Source organism: Fukomys damarensis, unplaced genomic scaffold, assembly GCF_012274545.1.
Source record: "Fukomys damarensis isolate Sample0158 unplaced genomic scaffold, DMR_v1.0_HiC HiC_scaffold_19, whole genome shotgun sequence".
Lineage (NCBI taxonomy): Eukaryota > Metazoa > Chordata > Mammalia > Rodentia > Bathyergidae > Fukomys > Fukomys damarensis.
Genome location: NW_022900931.1, coordinates 21,210,154 through 21,217,256, shown reverse-complemented (window position 1 = coordinate 21,217,256; position 7,103 = coordinate 21,210,154). Strand labels below are relative to the sequence as shown.

General features: G+C 33.8%; 1 protein-coding gene across 1 annotated transcript in view; it reads left to right on the top strand.

Annotated features, from left to right (window-relative positions):
* Positions 1 to 7,103, top strand: part of Lmntd1 (lamin tail domain containing 1) — a 384,388-nt gene that overhangs the window by 123,666 nt on the left and 253,619 nt on the right. The window lies entirely within an intron of this gene.

Genomic DNA, 7,103 nt, shown 5'->3' with positions numbered 1-7,103 from the left:
TTTTCCCCTTACCTCTGCCCTCCCTTCACCCCCTCCTCCCCTCCCCATCTACAAACACTTTATTTTCATCTTTTCATTCTCTCACATTTTTTTTCTTTTCCCTTTTTACCCTTCCCCTACCCATCCCACCTTCCCTACACCTTTAGCTCCTTTCTTCAAATTTCTAAATGTCAGTAATCTTATTAGAATCTTATGCATTGTTGCAGAATATTCACACCAGGGAAACTGTTTGGTATTTACACATGTGTGACTTATTTATTTCACTTAGGAGTATATCTTCAATATGTATCCATTTTCCTATGAATGAATCTATTTTCTCGTCCTTTACTAGTTTTAAGAGATCTCTCTTTTCATGGTCACTGACACCCATCCTGTCTTCTGTACCTGATATTCTGTCTTCAGATTGGGTCAGTCTGTTGTGTTTACTTTCAATAGAGTTTTTTAATATCTGAATATCTATTTGAATCTGTTTTATGGATTCCATTTCTTTCCTTGTTAAGCATTTGTGGTTTCCATTTCTTTCTTAGGCTGGGCATTCATGGCTTCTATCATGGTCCTGAAGTCATGTATTTTTTTTTTTATTTGTTTCTCTTCCAGAGTTTCTAAACATGTCTTTCATTCTGCTCACCATCTCTGTAGTTATCTGGAACATAGGTCAAGGTAGAGAGTAGTAATTAATAAATATGTACTAAACAAATGTATTTATTTTTACTACAGTGTCATCTGTGGTGATCAAGTATTAGCAAAAACGCAGATTGACAATACATTCCTTCATTGATATAATATTTTGTGTTGTTAAGATTGCATGATTTGTTAAGATACACTGAAAGAAAACGAAGTAAATAAGAGACACTGAGATCATTAAAAATTTATTTTAGAAACAAATATAAAATTATATGAAAAGTAAGATATTAACCTGATAACCTGAGAATTCCTTTTGTGAAATATCAACAGTGAAATGAGACATTTTTAAGAGTGGCTTGTGAAATGACATAGGAGGCTAGCGCGTTGCATTGTGGTTGAGCACTCGGGCATGACTTATTAACCACGGGTACAGAACAGCAGCACCTGAGCCTGATACCAGATCAAGCGGAGACCTGCTCCAGGTACCTACTCCTGTCTTCTGAAGAGAACACAACAAACCTGGCACCTGATATCAATCTTCCTGCATAAGATCAAGTGGGACCATTGGATCAACTATCAAAGAAGACTTAAAAGGACACCAGCAATTGACTTTGTAGCTACTACCCTCTTTTTCTTGCAGTGGTCCATTCTACTCACCAGAACGGTGCTTCTCTTTTTCCTTCAAAGCACCATTTTCTCTCTGAGCACTTTTTTTGCATTTTTTTCCTCCTTTCTCTTTGTCTTATTTCTTCCTAAAATAAAAGGTAATCTTTCAATCCACCAATTGTCTTGACCAATTCATTGACTGGGATGAATAAGAAGCTGGAAAATACTGCTGCTCCCTATCTCATCTGATAACAGAAATACATCTCATTACTGCGTAGTCACACTGTAAAAATCTGCAGAAGAATTTGTTGATAGTTGTCATAAAATTTCTTCCTTAGAGAATCCTAAGACTTATTTTGAAATCCTTCTACTTAATGGATTCTAAAGCGGTCTGGCTTGGACTGCAAGAATCTGTGATACTGGCTGTATATTTTAAATGGGATTAAAATAAATTTATTTCAACGATAAATTCATCTTTATGACAGAGGAAAAATGTTGCAGTTCTATGAAATGACACATTTGTTTTGGGCTCTTGAGCTTCAAATTGACATGGAACTGAATCACAGAGAAATTATAGTGTGTGAATGAAAGAGATGCTGAATCTTGTTATCAGGATATTAAAATTAATCCTATCACAGTATTCTGAATGGCAAGTCAGAAAAATTTTCCCAAATGAACTTTGGAGTCATATTATAACAATTAAAAACCCTCCTTTGTTCTTATTTGATTTTGACTGAGAACATCTTATGATAAAGTTAGGCTTTCTTGTCTCTTCACTGCACACTTCTTTTTTAACCTAGAAGTTACCTTATTAACTCTTAATTTGATAACATTTTTATGCTCTGGTGATAGCTTCTCATAAAAATAATAGTATTGCTGAGCAAGTCATGGTGTAAAAAATACTTATCTCTCTTTTTTTTATGAAGGGAGGAAGAAGAAAAAGAAAGATGGTATGAAAACACCAGCTTTTTTAAAAAGGAGGATGATAAAGGTGCTTTTAAAAAGTGGTCAGATTTATAGTCCCATAGACCAAAGGCCTCATTTATTCACAGGCGAGCACAAAGGAGTTTGCTTACCAATGACTCATGCAGCTGAGCTGGAAGGGTCGCCCACAGAGGGGAGGATAATTTCTCCTAGGACTGTTCAGTAATCTTCAGTTTACTCACAAAGGTGCTAATTAGGGAAAATTGTTACAGTGTTATTCTTTCACTTTAATATCTGTTCCATGTAAACTAGACACAGTTAATAAGTCATTTTGCGGGTACATCCAAGGAAATTGGAGGGGAGTGATTTTGAATCATTGTCTTAATAAGTTAGAGTATAAACCAATGGCCTGTGTATGAAAGGATCTGAATTCTATAAGGCCGTGAACTTACCATGTCCATGTAAATACTAAGATTGGAAATAATAGCACTTAGTACTTCCAAAAGCAATAACTTTTTCACAAAAGAGAGTTGAGAAAATAATTCATACATTTTTTGACTTAGAAATGTAGTTATATGTGGCCAACACTATTTAAAGTCATCTATATGCATTAGCTCATTCAATCCCTACAATAACCTCAGAAATAAGGTTACATTACTATTGTTTCTATTTTACAAAAGTTAAATTTGCATATGAAGGAAACTGAAGTTTGAGGGGTTACATAACAAGTAAGTGGTAGAACCAGGATTCATTTTTTTAACCTGATATTTTAAATTTTATTGGAACATATTGGAGGGAAATGAAGTTACTTTTATCCTCATGTTATAAAATCCTTTTCATGTCCAACCATCTATAATTTTAATGTCTTTTTTCTGTGAACTATTCTTTTAATTGAAGATACAAATCTTTTTTTTTCTTTTTATTGAGATTATTGGTACATTTTAGGTATACAGTACAGTTACTTTCATTATTGTACCTTTACATGGCAGGTCTTGGTTCTCATTTTTTCCCCTTGTCCCTGCCCTCCCTTCACCCCCTCCTCCCCTCCCCATTTACAAACACTTTATTTCCATTTTTTCATTTTCTCATATTTTTTTCTTTTCCCTTATTTCCCTTTCCCCTACCCTTCCCACTTTCCCTACACCTTTAGCCCTTTTCTTCCTATTTCACATTGTTAATTATCTCATTAGGATCTTGTGTACTATTATAGTTTTTCACACCAGAGAAACTATTTGGTATTTACACATGTGTGACTTATTTATTTCACTTAGGAGTATATCCTCAAAATGTATCCATTTTCCTATGAATGAATCTAATTTCTCATTCACAACAAAAAATAAAGTAAAATGAAATGTCTACACATTCTTATCTATACAGAGAGAAAAACCAATCAGGATATATTGTATAGTGGAATTATGATAGTCTTTTAATCAAGGGTTTACTTGGAAATAAGCGTAACACTAAAGTTTTGCATAGCAAGAAAGTACATTTAGAACTTAGAATTTAAAAATTTCAGAATCTAGTCCTACAATGTTTTGCTACTTGCAAGAGTCTCAACTGCTCTAGTTCTGTTCTCTGGTTCATGTTTTATATGATTTGAAATGTGGACATAATTTGAATTTTCAAAATGGATCTAGGAGAGAAGCTATTTTAAAAAAAGATCAAAACAAATTCATGCCTCTCTAGTACATTGCCTGCGGGGAGCTCCCATACCTCAGAGAAGATGTAAAATATTAACATCTGGATGATCTCTGGATCTATTTTATATAAACCCCATAAATCATTGTTAGTATTATTTACTCATACTAAATAATGCAGATCACATACAGGAACAAGGAAATCTAGTAACACTACTAGCTTTGGAAGACATATTGAAAAAAATGCTTTGTTGTACAGAAAAATTGCTACCAAAAATATGGGATCCAAGTACTTATTCAGCAAATTCATGAAAATATAGGAATTGCAGGTTTTAAGTGCTTGATAAAACTCCTTTATAATTTTCTTTCAGTTCTATCTATAAGAAATTTTGTCTTGTTTCATTCTTTATTCATTTGCTGAAAAAGTAAAATTGTATCAGCCTTTTTTTCAATTATTATTTCTTGGCATAAAGATATCATTCTCTATTGTTATGATGTTATTCACTGAATAGTCATCCAAAATATCCCAGTTAAATGTCCAAATATCTCTTAGGAATTTTAAGCAGGTAGTATTTCAATTTCTGGAAAAAACTCTTAATTGGCTGGGAGATATTTTAGATTCTGTTAGTTCACTGTGGTTCTCACCATCCCACTGGAAGGTTCAGTCTTACTGTTGCCAACGGTGGTTATAGTAGGAATGGCCAAACCTTTTTTTTTTTTTTTTTTAATCTTACTGAGTTTATTGGTACATTTTAGGGATACAGTACAGTTACATTCATCATTGGGATCTTGTACCTTTACATGACAGGTCTTGGTTCTCAGTTTTTCTCCATACCCCTGCCCTCCCTTCATCCCCTCCACCCTCCCCTATTTACAAAGACTTTGTTTCCATTTTTTCCTTTTCTCATATTTTTTCTTTTCCCTTATTTCCTTTCCCCTACCCTTCTCACTTCCCCTACACCTTTAGCTCTTTTCTTCATATTTCACGTTATCAGTTACACAATTTGGATCTTATTTACACTTTAGTTTTTCACACCAGAGGAACTATTCAGTATTTATATGTGTATGTCTTATTTATTTCACTGAAGAGTATGGCCTCGATATGCATCCATTTTACTATGAATGACTAGTTTCTCATGCTTTATGGCTGAGTAGTATTCCATTTTATAGAAAAACCACATCTTCTTTATCCAGTCACTAACTGTTTCCAAATCTTAAGCCTAATTCTATATGAGAAATATAGAATGTGCCAGGAGGTACAACTTCATGTTTTTGCAAGTGAATATCCAAGTATCCCAGCACCATTTGTAGAAGAAACTCTTCCCTGCTGCATTATCTTGGACACTGTTGAAAATCAATTGGTCACAGATGTATATAGTAAAGGTTTACTTCTGGACTGTCAGTTCAACTCCAGTTGTCTATATGTCTGTCTTTATGCCAGGACTCAAACTCCAACTTCTTGAAATAGATACGAGTAGGGCCAGAAAAAGGTTCATACCAGAAGAACAAAGATGAAAAAGCACAGCTCCTGATATTGGGGATGAACAACCCCTTGAAATTGTACACAGTATTTTCATGAGTATATAGATCACATTTATATAAGGAGAGAAATCCATATATTTCTTTGGGTTCCTAAAAGTGTGGGTAACATTGCTATGGACAGACTTGTATCCTCCAACCAGTAAAAACCAGTATGTTGAGGCCCCAACCCTTAATGTAATCATTTTTGGAGAAAGAACCTCTATGTAGTAGAGAAGGTTAAATAAATTTGTAAAAGTGAGGGCCTGATGCGTTGGAATTAGTGTCCTTATATAAAAAGACACCATCCCTCACTCTTGCCTCCCCTTTTCTCTTTTCCTTTCCCCTTCTTTCTGCCACACAAAGATTACTTAAGAATGAGCCTGCATTAATAGAAAATTTAGTGGGGTGGTGCCTTGATATTAGAATTTCCATCTTCCAGAAAAATGAGAAATAATTTTCTGTTGGTTAAGCTTGTCAGTCTGTGGTATTTGTTATGTCAACCCAAGAAGACTAAAACAAACAGACAAAAGGAAAATAATTAACTAAGAAAACAGTTATTTTCATCCTAGCTGTAGATTAGAATCTCCTGAGAAGCTTTAAAAAACTTCTCATCTTTGGGTTTCATACTTAGAGATTCTGATTCAGTTGCATGGAAGTAGTGTAAAAAATAAAAAACTTTTTACAAGTTTCCAAAGGATTCCAACATGTGAACAGTAGACCCTTGTCTAAAGGAAGTATACGAATTATCATTATAATAATAGAGTTTATAACATATTATTCAAATAATTGTAATGTATTGTGATAAATGACAAACAAATTTACAGTAACAGTTCTCCTTCTCCCTAATATTTAATAATTTGTACTTGGGAAATTTCTTATATAACATAGTACTGATACAAGATTTAACACAAACTTCTGTTGGAACAACTGGATATCCATATGTAAAAGAATGAAGCTGTATCCCTACTTCACGCCATCTATGGAAGATAAGGCAAAATGGAACAACCTAATATATAAGAGCTAGAGCTATAAAACTCTTAGAAGAAAATATAGGTCTAAATTTTTTTGACCTTACATTGATTGATTGATTTGCCTTTAAGTACCAAAGACCTTTATTCTCAATTTTGAAACTGACTCAGTTGTGAACTGGCAGATAATATTTCACTGAGTAAAAGTTCCCACAAACTCTATTCAAGTCTTTAGTTAGTGTTATACCCCTCTCTCATTGTATAAGATACATTAATCAATCTGAAGCATACAGAAGTTGAAGGCAAAAAGGGAACAAACATTTTTACAGGCAGATGACCTGTTACCTTAAAGGTTAATTTTCAAATTTATGTAGTCACAGAACTGTCTAATTCCAGTGAAAAATCAAAAGATCAATTCAGAAATATTATCAGGCAAGCATGCAAAATTCAGAATATTAAAAAAATACAAGTCCTGTTTGCCCAGATATATTCCTCAGGAGAAGGTCAATTTGAAGATGCTGAACAGAACCAAAAGAATGAGTACAAAGAAATGAAAGAGAGTGGTTCCTTGGTTTTATAAATGAGGAGAGTGAGCAGACACCAACTAGTGAAGCTCATATGGCAAGATTAGGTACATGGATCTAATTCCCAGTATTATTTGTAGTTATACTTAAGATACAAGGAAATAAATACCCAGAAACAGTAAGTATACTGATTTAAATAAAATATCTGAAGACTGATAAAGGGGGAAGATGTGGAGCCATTAGTACAGCACTGCAGCACACCACATGACTTTAAGAGTAAATGGAAAGAACAGATCTAT